Source organism: Fukomys damarensis, unplaced genomic scaffold (genome assembly GCF_012274545.1).
Source record: "Fukomys damarensis isolate Sample0158 unplaced genomic scaffold, DMR_v1.0_HiC HiC_scaffold_31, whole genome shotgun sequence".
Lineage (NCBI taxonomy): Eukaryota > Metazoa > Chordata > Mammalia > Rodentia > Bathyergidae > Fukomys > Fukomys damarensis.
The window spans coordinates 6,573,893-6,588,386 of NW_022900943.1; the positions used below are offsets into that span (position 1 = coordinate 6,573,893).

Genomic DNA, 14,494 nt, shown 5'->3' on the forward strand with positions numbered 1-14,494 from the left:
TATATATATATATATATATGTATATATAATCCATTCATGCAATTAGAAAACAATTGGGCATCATGAAAAGCTCACATTTTTTTACCTTGACAATATTTTCTGACTTCTTCACAACTTTCTAACTTCTTCATGGACTCGTACAGGAAGATGACATTATGAGAAGACAGGCAAAACATAAAAAGTCAAATTTGATCACTGAGCCAAGAATTTGGGAACATTTGTCCTACTAGTTCTGTCCCAAATTAACCAAGGAGAACACACATTCCCTGTGACTCATCTTAGGTGTCAAATAATAGGTTATTTGATCAGTAAGCTTCTATTTAATTCTAAAATATAAGATAGTGAATACAAGAATTCTGTGACTGTAGGTTAGAATGAATGAAAAAATGTGTATTGCAATAATTTAGGAGGTATTTAAGGCAATGTGTAAATTGAGGTGCTTCATGTAACAAAATTCACTTGACTGTCCCAGAGACATCAGGTTCTAAGCTCTCACCTCCTAGTCCTCTTATGCTGGAATGATTTCACAGTAAGCTCCTGGAAACTGAACCAACCACATTTGCAAGTTTGAACAGTCAAAGGTTTTTATACTGGTAGAGAATACTGTGTATCAGTATTGGATGGGAGAAAGTCAACTGACCACATTGAAGTTTGAGTAAATATATGGGAGTACCCCCCTAAGAAAACAGTTTCATGGGTGTCTGTCCTCGCTTAAATAGTGCCTCAATCCCTGAGGTCCACCTGTCCCAGAATGTGACTTCACAGTCAAAGTTGTGCTAGCTTAGGAGTTTCCTTTTAAGAAGGCTGTGTGCAGACCTGGAGACTAAGTGAAGGCCATGTGACAAGGGAAGAAAAAAAAAAACATGCTGAGCACTTCAGGCTGCTGGAAACTGTGGAGGCAAGGAATTTTCTTTGCGGGGAGCTTGGCCTTGATGCTGACATTTCCAACTCCTGGCCTCCAGGACGAGGAGAGGATGTATTTCTATTGTTTCATGCCACCAGTTTGTGTGGCTTTGTTACAGAATGCTGGGAAGCTGATACAGTGTCGTAAGTTACTGTCCTTGTCCTGGCTAAAAGAGAGAATTGCTATTAATTTACAAAATCAAAGCACATAGCAGAGACAAGGAAAGGAAAGAAGGAGTAAGAGAGACTTTGAAAGGAAAAAGCTGTAGATTCATCAGGAATGGGGAGAAGCATGGCTTGTGCCTCCTGTGTTATTTTCTGGAAATGTAAGAGTTTCAGTATGAAGGAAAAGGTGCTTGAGCAGAGTTTAAAGAAACTTTAACACTGACTGGTGTTAAGGACATATACAACCCAAATGGATTAATAGAGCTGTTTTTTTTTTTTGTTTTGTTTTGTTTTTTTTATTAAACCGGACAGTAGCACAGATTTCTGGTGTTGTTCCTCAACACTCCAGAAAGATAATAGCAATAATAAGTGTTTCTTTTCAGCGTGCTTCATAGCAACAAAGGTAGAAAGGAGGCGTAAAGAGTGAGCAGAATGTACATATGAGTACAGTGATGACGTTCACAGAAAAAGTTTGAGTCGTGAAGGTGAAGACGGGGGGGAGGTTGCTTTCATTTTAAAAATCTTGACAAAGCAGCTCTTGCTGGATATGAGGAAGCAGAGGGGTTCTTTCCTGCTCTGAGGCACAGGGTGCTGAGTCTCCTTAGGATGGGGCACCCATCCCTTCTATCTCAGAGTGAGCAGAGAAGCTGAAAGGGTGCCTGCAGGGAGACGAGAGTAAATATACTTTTTTAAGGAGTAGGGATGTCAAAAATACCACCTGCTTTCAGCAGTAAGTGTAAGCCCTGGTGTGGTGTTCATGTCCATGCCAGACATTCTGGAATACGTGTGATTTGTGCAGAGGTGTTCCTCAACTTTGTCTACTAGGAATGAACGTTTAGTTTTGTCCCCTTCGAAAGGGAGCTGCTGGTAAAGCAGGATTGTCATGCATTACCTGTTGGCGCCAAGAGTATTTCTGAATAATACAGTACGAAAACTAGGGGCAAAGATATTCTTAAAGTGATTTTTGTATGTTTTTATATTATTTTTGCAGCTTCGTTTCTTTTCAAATACAAGTATTCTGTATTGTCCGTGCAAGTGTAAGCCACAAGAAAAAATACTCGATTTGTCTAGGCAGTTGTTAAGTGTTGAAAGTACTGTAGAACCTAAGAACAATTGTGTGAAGAAGAAAATAAGCCTGTGGTAACAATCTCAAAATGGTCCCACTGAAGATCTTTTTTGAAGGTTTTGAAAGTATGACACCATCCAGAGTTTGGCTTCATCACAAGCTTCACCTTGTTCTCTTGGCATTGATCGTTTTGTGAGAAAATTACCTTTTGTAAACGCATCATCGCCTTTTTGCTTCCTCTACCCTCCTCCTCCTGATGTGCGTCTGTTCAGAAACAAGGTTTATCCTCAGTAAACATTGTTTTCTTCTCATTTACTAAAATTTTTTTTTTAATCTGAGTCTACCTTGAAATACTGAGCATTTGAAGTTTCATTCCTCTAAATTTAACCTAAAACACTTTGCTGCATTCCATGAAACTTGCAAATTTACTTTGACTGGTAAATAGCTGTATGTAAACTATTAACACCATGTACAAAATAAGATACCAAGAAATAGTTGTGATCATATTTGTATTATTCTAGAAGACATAGAGTAATATAAATTTAATATTTTCTGTAAATAGTCAATTTGTATTTTTGTGTAGTTGTGTCTTTCTCCTCTAAAGTTGGGTGCAAATTAACTTGTGCTAAACTTTCCAGAATTTCTACCTTTTGGTTACAACCTTCATGATGTTTCCCATGTTCTTGTAACTGTACTATATATTACTAAATATTTTTCTTCAGATACTTTTAACACAAACGACCTTAAATTGTATCTCACTACCTTGTGTGGAAAACCAGTATTATTTGCAATGAATACAAAATAACCACAGGCAAATGCAGCAGCTCAAAAACTCTACTAAGACAGTGTTATCAACAATCATAATTTAAGGCCTGGTCTCTGGTTGAAGGGAATAATTGCACATGTTATCGTGGTGTCAGCAACTTGATGGAGCTTTCCTGAGCTGAGAAGAACAGAAGGTATTTATTTTCTCCTCTGCGATCCAGTATCTGCTGATGCCTTGGCCTTGCCAGGGCCAACAGACGTGATAATCATGTGATGCGCTCCCTCTCTGGAAAAGTCGTTATACCAACATGAGCAGAATTGGGTTTGCAAAACTCCTTTTCTTAAAATACAACAAATTTTCAGTTCATTATTGTTCTTAAATGTATATTTAGCAACAAATTGTTTAAGAATTTGTTCATAATACAAGGATTTTACTAATGTCAGAATAGCATTGCCCTGTCCAGTGTTTTGGCAATTTGAAATAAAGGACAAATGACATAAATTAATGGAGTAAATGAATGTTGTGGTAATATTAAATAAAGCTAATGCCTCTTGCACCTGGAGGGCTGTACAGATGGCGGGCATACCTAATTATGCCCCCTGCTGCCCTTAAATGTACTGATAAAATCTCTCAACTGAGTATGAAATACGTTTGTTCATTGGCTCCAGAAAAGTTTGAGCAAGGCAACTCAGTACACACACACACACACACACACACACACACACACACACACACAAAACAAAGCCTTACATTCTATTTTAAAGGAAAAAAACATAAACCTACAAGTTAAATATCTGGATTTTTAAAATAAATCATTTTACAAACATACCCTTTGCTCCTGTGACTACTATATGCCTGTCAGTCTCAAGATTATCCTTAAAGATTTAAGGAAATGTTTAAATTTTTATCTTTACCCATTACATATCTTTTAAAAAATGATTTACTAGGAGAGCCCAAAGGAAGTTAATTTGATTCACTAAGTATAAAGTGAATTGGTACATTATTGTTCAAGTATATATATAAACCTAATTCTTTAAGAAACAACTTTTCTAGAAGATATATTGCCCTAATTAAGTGTGTAAAAGTATGTTTTTCTACAAAATATTCAGTAAAGAGACTGGGCTTTTTAAAAGGACTGAGTTGATTATCTGTGCAATTAAATGCACATCCAACCACTTCTTGTGATTAAGTCCTTTTTAATAATATCTGTTGTATATAATTCTTAATGAGCTACATATTGGTTATGTACATTTTTAAAGGAAAAAGTTTTTGCTTGGGGTCTTAGATATCCCGCAGAGGTCATGGTTTAGAGGCTTGGTAGCTACCCTCAGGAGTGCTATTGAGAGAGGGTAGAACTTTGAGAAGGTGGGGTGTAATGGGTGAGAGTTGGGTCACCGGGGGCATGACTTGGAAGGGGATATTGCCCTGGTTTCTGTGTTTCCCTTTATGGTGAGCAGTTTCCTCTGCTACATAGTTCCACTGTGATGTCACTCCCTCAACTCAGGCCCAAAAGCAACACGAATGAGTGAGCCACAGAACTGTAACCTCTGAAACCTTGAGCTGCAGTAAATCGTTTATTTTCATAAGCTGATTATCTCCAGTATCTCACATTGATGGAATGCTGACTAAAACAAGTGGACTATGATTCCTTTTCAGATATAGTTTCTGTCAAAATAGATATGCTGTCAGATATATTAAAAAGATGTTGCTTCCTTTTAAGAACAAGTGTTTCATAGTTTAAAAGGATGTAACTTCTTCAACTTTGCTTAATCTTAGAGTTAAGTAAATTGTACATAACATGATAGCTGTTAATATTTGGGTAACACCCCACTCATTCACATTTGTAGGTATGGAATTACTTGTCTTCGGTAGGTTTTTGTAAAGATTTTTCTTTTTTTGCTTTACAGTTATTCATTTAATGCAGTTATGAATATCTCATTTCCTAGTTTGCCTTTCTTGTGTTTATATATAATGTAAATCTTACCTGATAGGTATCTAATACTAGAGAAACTAGTTTTCTCTCAAATGTGTGAAGAGCACAGGCTTCTGGACCCCAAGGCCTTGGTTCATACCCTGGTTTGGCTCCTAACCGAATATAGCTGAGTTTTTTTGAGTCTCTGCCTCCTTTATCTGTAGAGTAGGAACAATAATATCTTCCTTACATTGCTGTTCATATTAGATGAGACCAAGTTTGTACATGATAAACACTGATAAAAGAAGTATTGTTACTAATACAAGAGTCAATGTAAATTAAAGGCTGCAATACAGATAGTGGAATTATGGAAGTCATCTGAAATAGACTTACCATTGCTATTAATTTATAAAGATAAACTTCAAAGTGTCCCCATACTCTTACTCTATAGACTTTTCATAATTTATACTACAAAGGGAAGCTAAAACAAAAACAGTTTCAGAATTAAGAGCTGCAGAGTCCCTTTGATGAAATCAATGTACCACTCTTTAATATTTTAAATAATTCTAGATGAGAGTTACTTAAACCTAGTAAGATGTTTTACTAATTGAAGCCCAGTCCTTGTCTAATGAACTGAATATTTGGTTTTAAAGCAAGTGGGAAATTTCCCATATTCAACATTCATATCCTTCCTAATCTGTGTTCAATTAATTAAGTATGTTTTATTTTCATCCCTTTTCTAGGTACAATCTATTATAAAGGAGAGAAATAGATGAAATCTGCTTGATAGATGATACAGTCTTCTAGAAGGGAGTTGGTGAGATCAGACTTTCTGCAAAATGCTCTTCTTATTAGATAGATTTTCACGTGGCTTTGTTCTCTTTTTTCATTTTTATCTTTGTTTTTGTAGATTTTGGTGCTTGTGGTTGATGGTAAATGAGCTGGACAAATATTACAAACTATATGTATTTCTAGTGATTAAGTTTTTAAATCTTACTTTGAGTCAAGAACAGGAACTTTGCTTCTAAAGGAGATTTCTGCCAAGCAGTGATCACATTTGACTCTAAAAGTTTACCAGTTCATGCTGCATAGGAGTTAAATTAGGGTTGGGAGAACAAAAGCCTCTATTTGGGATACTGCAGCACACATTTCTTTGGATATGAGGGTGGTGCCCCTCTGAACTGGAAAATCGGCGCACAATAGATGTTAAGTCTAATTTCTGGGTTCGCACATCGACTTGTCACAGTCTTCACTCTCTGGTAAAATGACTTAATACATATTTGTAAATCATACATTTCCAATATCAGACAACAGTGAAGGGCCAAGAATCACTTTTAAACCTAGAATTGAGGTCTCCAGGAACGTATGTGTGTACCTTTCTATGTAGGAGAATCATTTATAGGTGTGTTCATGGGAAGCTGCATTGGAAAGTTCTAAAATGTGAAATTCATTTTTTCCTTTGATACATAGACCAAATTTGGTTTGTGTGATAAACTTCCCTTGATTTTGTTATTTAGGGGCCTTATTTGTTTTCAACTTTCAGGTGGAAAAAAAATTACTAAAAGTACCTTAGGTTTGAATAATACGATTTCTGAGTTCTAGAGAGGATAGAAATTTTAATTGGTGAAGAAGTTGAATGAAAAAATTTGTAATGACGCTGTGAAAAATGTTCCAAATTTGAAAGGGAAAAATGGAATAGGAGTCAAATATTTCATCTTCCCATAAGAATTTTAAAAGTCAAAATATTTTATGTATGTTTAACGTTATGTAAGTATTGATCATTGTTATTATGGGTAAGGTCAACTACATGTATGGCTATTTGGTTAAAAATTAACAAATTGGGACCCTGTATATTCTGATACTTTTCTGTTATGCAACTTTAACAATGAAACCTTCTAATGATATAATACTTTTATATTTCAATTTACTAAAAATTGGAGATGATACATACTTTTTTTTTTATTTCACAGAAGTAAAACCAAAACTTGTAAGACAGGTGGTCCTGTAAAATAAGTCCTTGGACAAGTTCTGTAACTGCCAGCAGTATGGTAGGTAGCAGTTTGAAATCTGTCTGCTGGACCTAAGAACCAAGGTAATTTTTATAACAATAATTTAGGGGTAAAAGCATAAATTGAACTTACATTAATGTAAAAGTTGAAATATTAAGTATCCCCCCAAAGATTCAGGTGTTCAGAGCCTGATCACTAATGTAATAATGTTCAGAGATGGCCTAAGAGGTCAGTTCATCATCAAGTCACTTAACCCACTGATGAGATAATAATTTCATGACATAACTGACAACAGTGGGATGGAAACGGGAGGAGAGTCCTAGTTGAAGAGAACAGATCATGGGAGCAAGACCTTGGGTCTGGCCTCTGGTCCTTGGCCCTTTCCTCTCTGCTTCCTCACTGCCACAGGTCCTTCTGCCATGATGTTTCTATTTTGCCACAAGCCTAAGAGCAATGGAGCCAGCTAACCCTGGACTCTAACTTCTGAAGCCATGAGCCAAATAAATCTTTGCTCCTGTTTTCTCAGATACAGTGGTAACTCAGTTCATGAATGCTTTTGTTTGTGATCAGTTTGGTTTGTAAACAGAAGCATTTGGTGAATTCTGTTTTTGTTTACAAACTCTGCATTGGGTGGCAAACAAAACTGGCCATCTTTCCCACACAAACACAAACATGGCCATCTTTTCCAAGATCATGGAACAAGTTAAGTTCTTGAACACAATGAGAAAAAAATTGGCTAACACAATTGACTGTTGATAAGAGGGCCAGAACAGAAAAAAAGTCCTTAAGGAGAAGTACTTACTGCTTCTGGTTTGATTGAGGTTACTGGTCCAGGGAGCTAATTTGTAAGCTTGTTGAACTGGCATCTGTGGTCAGCTGTCTGTATTCTGAGCCACGATTTCAGCATGCATTCAGGAGTGGGGGAGAGTCTCACTGGTTCCAGAAGATACAGTGTGCCCTTACTAGTCCTCTTTTTTTTTTTCTTTTATTGAGTTTATTGGTACATCTTAGGTATACAGTACAGTTACATTCATTATTGTGATCTTGAACCTTTACATGACAGGTGGTCTTCGTTCTCATTTTTTCCCCTTGTCCCTGCCCTCCCTTCACCCCCTCCTACTAGTCCTCTTTTCTGTCCTTTGGTCTTTGTAATTAAATTTAGGACATCTCAGAATTTTTCTTTTATCGCAATTATATTCCATTTTTAAAATTATAACTGGTTAAAGAAAAAGCCTTCACCCACACGTCATAACTTTTCCATCATTTTTATCATCATTGTATCTTAGATACACCATTCCACAATATGTTTGCATTATGTTGCCAGTGGGCTCTGTGAATATACAGCAGCAATTGCTCAGAAATTGAGTGGGTTGGCCATGGAGGGAAGGAAAGAAGGAAAAGTTGGTTTAGAGTAAGGGGGAGATAATTAGCTTCCAATCTAATAAGATTTCAGCACTATGTGAAAGTGAAACATGGACTTCCTCAGTCAGTGGACAGGGTTAATTCTAATTTTAGGTGAAAGGCAGAATTTATAAAATTTTGTATAAATTACTAATCGCTTAATAAATGTTTGCTAAACCATGAATGTGAATTAAAGATTATAAATAAATGATAGAATCATTTTGGGACAGACTTAGACATAAAAGGGAGAAGCAACCAATGATAATGCAAATGTGAACCAACGTTATTTCACTTGCCTCTTGTACTTCTCTCCAAACTTTTTTTAACTTTTGAGTTTGTGAAAACGGGGACTCAGAGAATGGTAAGTTTTGGGTATTTTTCACACTGAATCAGCAAAAATATATTGAATAAGTTGTGGGGAGGTCAGAAAGCAATCGCTGCTTGTTCTTGCAAACATTGCCAGAACCAGGTCCAATGAATGGCTTTCACATGAATGCATGGCAGCTAAATAGATGCTGGCAGTGTGATTTCAGCCTTTCTGGAATGGGAATTCATAAATCCATTAGAACTGCTTCTGGTGAAATATACATATTACCAACCCACTTTACAAATTGGGTGTAGTATTTACTGGACAGACAAAATCATCATAGAAATTAACTTTTAGGCATTCTTTGTCACCTTTACTTTTACATTGGGTAAGAAGGATTATCTAATCCAATGGTACCATTTAGTTCCATGTGAGGAAATTAGTGTTTCTTTGTCCTTTAGTGTATGAACCATCTGGAGCCCCTGGGAAACATCAGGACAGATGGCATAAGATGCAGAAGTGAAGTCAAGCCAAAGTACGGACATTCCAGATGATATCAGTTTTCTGGATTAAATTATTAAATTGGCCTATCTCAGGAATATTTCTCCAGTGTAGATTTGGCTTGAAATTTTTCACGCTATCTCCTCACATTTTGTCCCAAAGAGACTGTATCCTTTCCCCTCTTTTTATTATTTTCCAAACATTATTGCATATACTGATCCCCATGTTTTTAAATTTACTTTTTTCTGACATGATCTTTTCCTCAACATGCCCTTGGTTCAGTTATCTGTTAAGGCGTTCCCCTAATCTTTATTCACATAATTTGCTAATTAATATGTGTTTAAGTGCTCTCATGGAAAGTGCCTACAATATAATGAATACTCAGAACATAGTAGTTAGCATTACTCAGAGATTTTTTTAAAAAATTTTTCTCTGGCATAGCATTTTTTAGATGTTACATATACTTGGGTACTTACTAAAAATAAATCTTCCCTGATGAGATAAAATATTGGAAGATTGGTTAAACATAGTTAAAAAGATTTATTTTGACAGATTTATGAAAAGTCAAAGATAGCAATATATTATAAATCTTAAATCTTCAATGAGAGAATACCATTTTCCAAACCTGTTTGAAGAAAAATATTTGAAGAAACTAAAGTTCCAGGGAATGCATTTTTGGGATATACAACCCTATTGAACCAAACTTTGATTTGATAGAGTTATTTAGTCATTCTGTTCCTCAGCGGATTTATACCTGCAGGAATGAATCTGAACCACTTTTTACCCCCATTAAAAATACAACATGAACAGCCACAGGAACTCACCCCTGTTCAGTGTTCACTTCTGGCTGATTCTGTTTCCAGGATTCCATGCACTGGTGGCATCCACCCACCAACTCAGAGCCTTCTCTGTGTTTTGTTCCCTTCTGCACCTTGGAATACAGGCACCAACCAACCAGCCTAACATGAATGAGGACAGTGGTCAAAAGAGAAGTTAAATCCTAAAGAGTCGGCAGTTCATGGAGAAATAACAGACCTGGCCAGCAGCACTAATGTCTCCAAAAGCCCACTACTGTAAGCTATGAAAGCAGGATAGGGTTTTAACCCAAAAATGACTTCTACATGGAAGGCTAGAGTTGGAGAAGAAACCAACATCTATTATATTGCCAGAAAGTATTTAATCAAGATTCATGGTGGGAATGGGTTATGATTGGGCCACAGAATAAACTCCAGTGTTTCTGATGTTGCCTTCCCACAGTGGATGACAGCCTGGGAGGGGATGCAGGCTAGATTTAGACTCCCTAAAAAGTCTAAACTGAAACCAGGAAGAAAACAGACTTTACTCTAGTGACAAATTAAACCTAGCAAATGTGGCTTTCAGAGGAGGCTGGATCTGAAAGTATTAGCATTAAGTCCAACATCTTGAAGTAGCCTACATCTGGCAGAGACCAGAGGGCTGATTGTTTTTCTCATCTGCCAGCATGAGCAAGTATATACCGTGGCTTGAATGGTTGTCACAGTCTGGGGTGTATGGAGATGGGAACCTGAGACAAAGAGGGTACAAAACCAACAGGCCATAACCCTATGTGGAGAAAATCATGACTTGCTGCATTTCAAAGCTACAAATCCTGAAGAGAAACTACTCATTCAAAAAAAAAAAACAGCAAGTTCTGTTAAGTCCATTTTATTTTTCTTTCATTTTCCTTTGGGTTTTTTTTTTTTTTTTCATTTTTGAGCTTGGGGCTTATTCTCTTCTTTTTCTTTTATGTTTTTATGTTTTTGTTTCATATTATCCTTTATTTTGGTCTTTTTCATTTCTTTTTTTCTGTTACTGTTATCTAATACTATTAAATTCCTTTTACTCCTCAATAGGCTCTCATATCTCTCTTCTCTCCTCGTCTTCTATTGATTAATATTTCAAATTTTACTTTTCCCATTCTCCAGTTTCCCACCCCTTATATCTTTACTAGTACAAACATTAAGCTTTATAAATCTTATTGCTAGATACTATTACTGTTGAAAACTGTTCCATTGTTAGTGGAGGTAAAGTTGTTCCATGTAGTAGATATATACTGTAGGTCAATCTTTGACTTGTCCAGTATTTATACTGTAATTATAGATCTCTTTCCTATTGTTGTAAATGGCACATTATTGGTTCACAGAGTGTGTCCATGTCCATTTTGTCTTTGATTCTAATATTGTCACTGATTTTATTACTATAGCAAGGTGACATAGTTGTTGCTATTGATTAGTTTTCTCTGTATGCCAACATTGTCTTTGTATCATTATCTATACTGTAGGCCATTACCTGAGAACTGGGTACTGGACCAAATGCAGTGTTGCTTCCTTCTCCCAAACAGAAGTGGTTCAATTCTCGGACAAAGTTAAAGGCTTATAGGCACACCCAGAATGAATCACTGGAAAGCAAACATTAACTAAAAGGTCTCCATACTACCAACCGTCTTCTAATATAATCAACCCTCAAGCCTCTGTACAATCAATCAATCAATCAATCAATCAATAAATAAATAAATAAATAAAAGAAAATATGAGAAGACGTGTCAACAAAATGCCTCCTAAAACTCCCAGCTCCCCCAAAGCTGATCTACAGGCATTGACAGGAAATTAAAAGCCAACAATCAGATTATTTGAAAGGATAAAAATGATTTTTAAAAGATCAATAAGATGCTTAAGGAGCACAAAGAAGATGTAACTAAACAAATCAGTGAGTCTTTTGTAGAGAAGACACTAATAAAAAGCTAGCTGAGCTAAACAAAATGACAAAACATAAATCCCTGGAATTAGAGGCCATAAAAAGGAACCCAAACAGAAATTCAGGAGATTAAAAACTATTTATATAAGAGCAGTGGAAGTGACCAGTGTGAGCAGAAAGTGCCAGAACTAGAAGGTTGGGCTACTGTTGGTGACCAGTTAATGACAGATACCTTACAAACAGCAACAAAAAAAACCATGAAAAATTGGTTCATTAACTGCCAGGTGACACAAAAAAAGACGATTCTAGTTTGAATTCAATTTAGTGAAAAATCAGAAAATAGCACGAAGGGCATAGAAAATCTGTTTACAGAAATGATAACAAAAGTTTCCAAATATGGAAGATAAGGGGATTTAACATACAGATAAGGCACCTAGAATCCAAACTAGCCATGATAGAAGACACACACACATTCAAACTTCTAGACATTCAAGACAAGAACAGAATCATAAAAACTATTAGACAAAAGCATCAAATTGCTTGTCTGGGAAAACACATTGGAATTTATGGCACACTCCTCAAAACACATTAAATGCCAGGACAGGTTAGAGTAAAATGCTTCAAGCTCTAAAATAAAACAACTTCCAACCCAAACTGATATATTTGGAAAACTGACTTTGAAAATTGATGAAGAAATATGACATTTTTACAATATATAGCACTTGTACAAATTCATGACCATCAAACTAGCACTCCAAAAAATTAGCCAAGCTATCCTAGAGACAATGAAACTAACAATGCCACAGTGTCCAATAGAATGAATACACCAGGTAGGATGGACAGTTAAGTAAAAGGAAAAGGAAGGAAATTACCAACAGAAAAATAATATAATACTAAGAATAAGTGAATAACTTTCAGTAATAACTGTGAATGGCTTCGATTCTATAATCAATATACAGATTGGGAAAATGGACAAGGAAACAACATTAAAAAGGACTGTGTATACAGCAAACACGATTGATACAAAAAAGAAATTCATTCAATAAAAATCAAAGTATGGAAAGCAGTATTCCTTACAGTGGGAACCCAAAAACATGCAGAAGTACTTATCAGACAAAGTGGACTTGATACCAAAACTGACCAGAAGAAGCAAACTCACTATATATAAACACTGTTGCACAATAAGAGGTTGCATAAACATCAGTGTAATTACAATTGGGACCCGAGTATTCCACTCTCAGAAATAGATCAACTAGACAAAAAATTTAACAAATAATAAAACTGAAACAAACCTTCAAACAAATTGACTTAAAAGATACACTGAGTGTTCCACCCAAAAAAAGAATGTGCATTCTTCTCAGCAGCATATGGAACGTTCTCCAAAATAGAACACATACTAGCCAATAAAGAATGGTTAAGTGCAAAGAATCAAAATTATACCATGCTTATTAGCAGATCATAGTACGGTGAAACTAGAAATCAATGGCAAAAAAAAAAAACCCAGAAATTATGCAAACACATGGAAATTATATTCTCAAATGCTCAATGAGTCAGATAAAATCAGAAATAAGATCCTAGAATTAAATGAAAATGCCAATACAACATACCAGAACTTATGGGACACAATGAAAACAGTTCTAAGGGGAAGTTTATACCTCTGAATACCTATATCAGGAAAACAAAGTGATCTCAAACAACTAATCATGCACCTCAAGGTCCTAGAAAGGAACAATCCAAATCCAAAGCTACTACAAGAAAGGAAATTACAAAGATCAGAGCAGAAATCAATGAAAAATCATTTATCAATCTTACCCAAAAGCAAAAGACCCAAATCAGTGCAGTTAGAAATGAACATAATAAAATCATAATGTTCATTGCTGAAACCCAGAAGATTATCAGCTACTGCACAAAGCTACACACCAATAAATTGGAGAATAGAGAATGCACTTGTAGATGCAGATGAATCACCAAAACTGAGGCAAAAAGGTATAAAAATCCTCGGCACTAGGAAGATTGAAGTGAAATTGAAGCACTAACTGAAAAAAAATCTACCAACTAAGGAAAAACAGGTTTTGATGGATCCACTGCTGAATTCTACAAGAACTTCAGAGAATTGGAACTTCTCTAATACTCTTGCAAATACTCATCCAACTCTTTAATGAAATCAAAAGGGGAGGAGTACTCCAAAAGACATTCCTGGAAGCAAAAATTACCATGATTTAAAAACTAGACAAGTTTCAAAAACAAAATAAAAAAAAAACAAAACAAAACTATAAAGATACTGTGATTAAAAACAGCATGTTACTGGCAAAGAAACACCCAAGGATCAGTGGAACAGATTAGAAGATAAAGGAACAACTCCATACATACTCAGCTGCCTCATCTTTGATGAAGGAGCCAAACACCCTCACTGGAGGAAAGATAACCTCTTTAATAAATGGTGCTGGAGAAACTGGGTTTCAGCTTGCGAAAGATTAAAACTGGACCCATATCATGCACTAAACTGAAATCAAAATGGATCAAAGATCTAAATATTAAACACTAAGTTGGCTGGAAGAGAAGTTAGGTAGAATTCTTGAAGACTTTGGTGTAGGAAGAAATTTCATAAACAAAACCTAGGTTGCACGTGAACTACCACATAGAATCAACAACTACGTTCCAGCACAGCAAGAGAAACCATAACCAGTGCAGAGACAACCCACAAAAAATTTACCAGCTGTTCCTCAGACAAAGGTCTACTATCTAAAATCTA

General features: G+C 35.8%; 1 long non-coding RNA gene across 1 annotated transcript; it reads left to right on the forward strand.

Moving 5' to 3' along the window:
- Positions 1–5,555: 5,555 nt before the first annotated feature.
- On the forward strand, positions 5,556–9,295 carry LOC104866780. Its single transcript, XR_781553.1, has 3 exons — positions 5,556–5,629; positions 6,783–6,904; positions 8,991–9,295. It is a non-coding gene; the product is annotated as an uncharacterized LOC104866780 (long non-coding RNA).
- Positions 9,296–14,494: the final 5,199 nt, after the last annotated feature.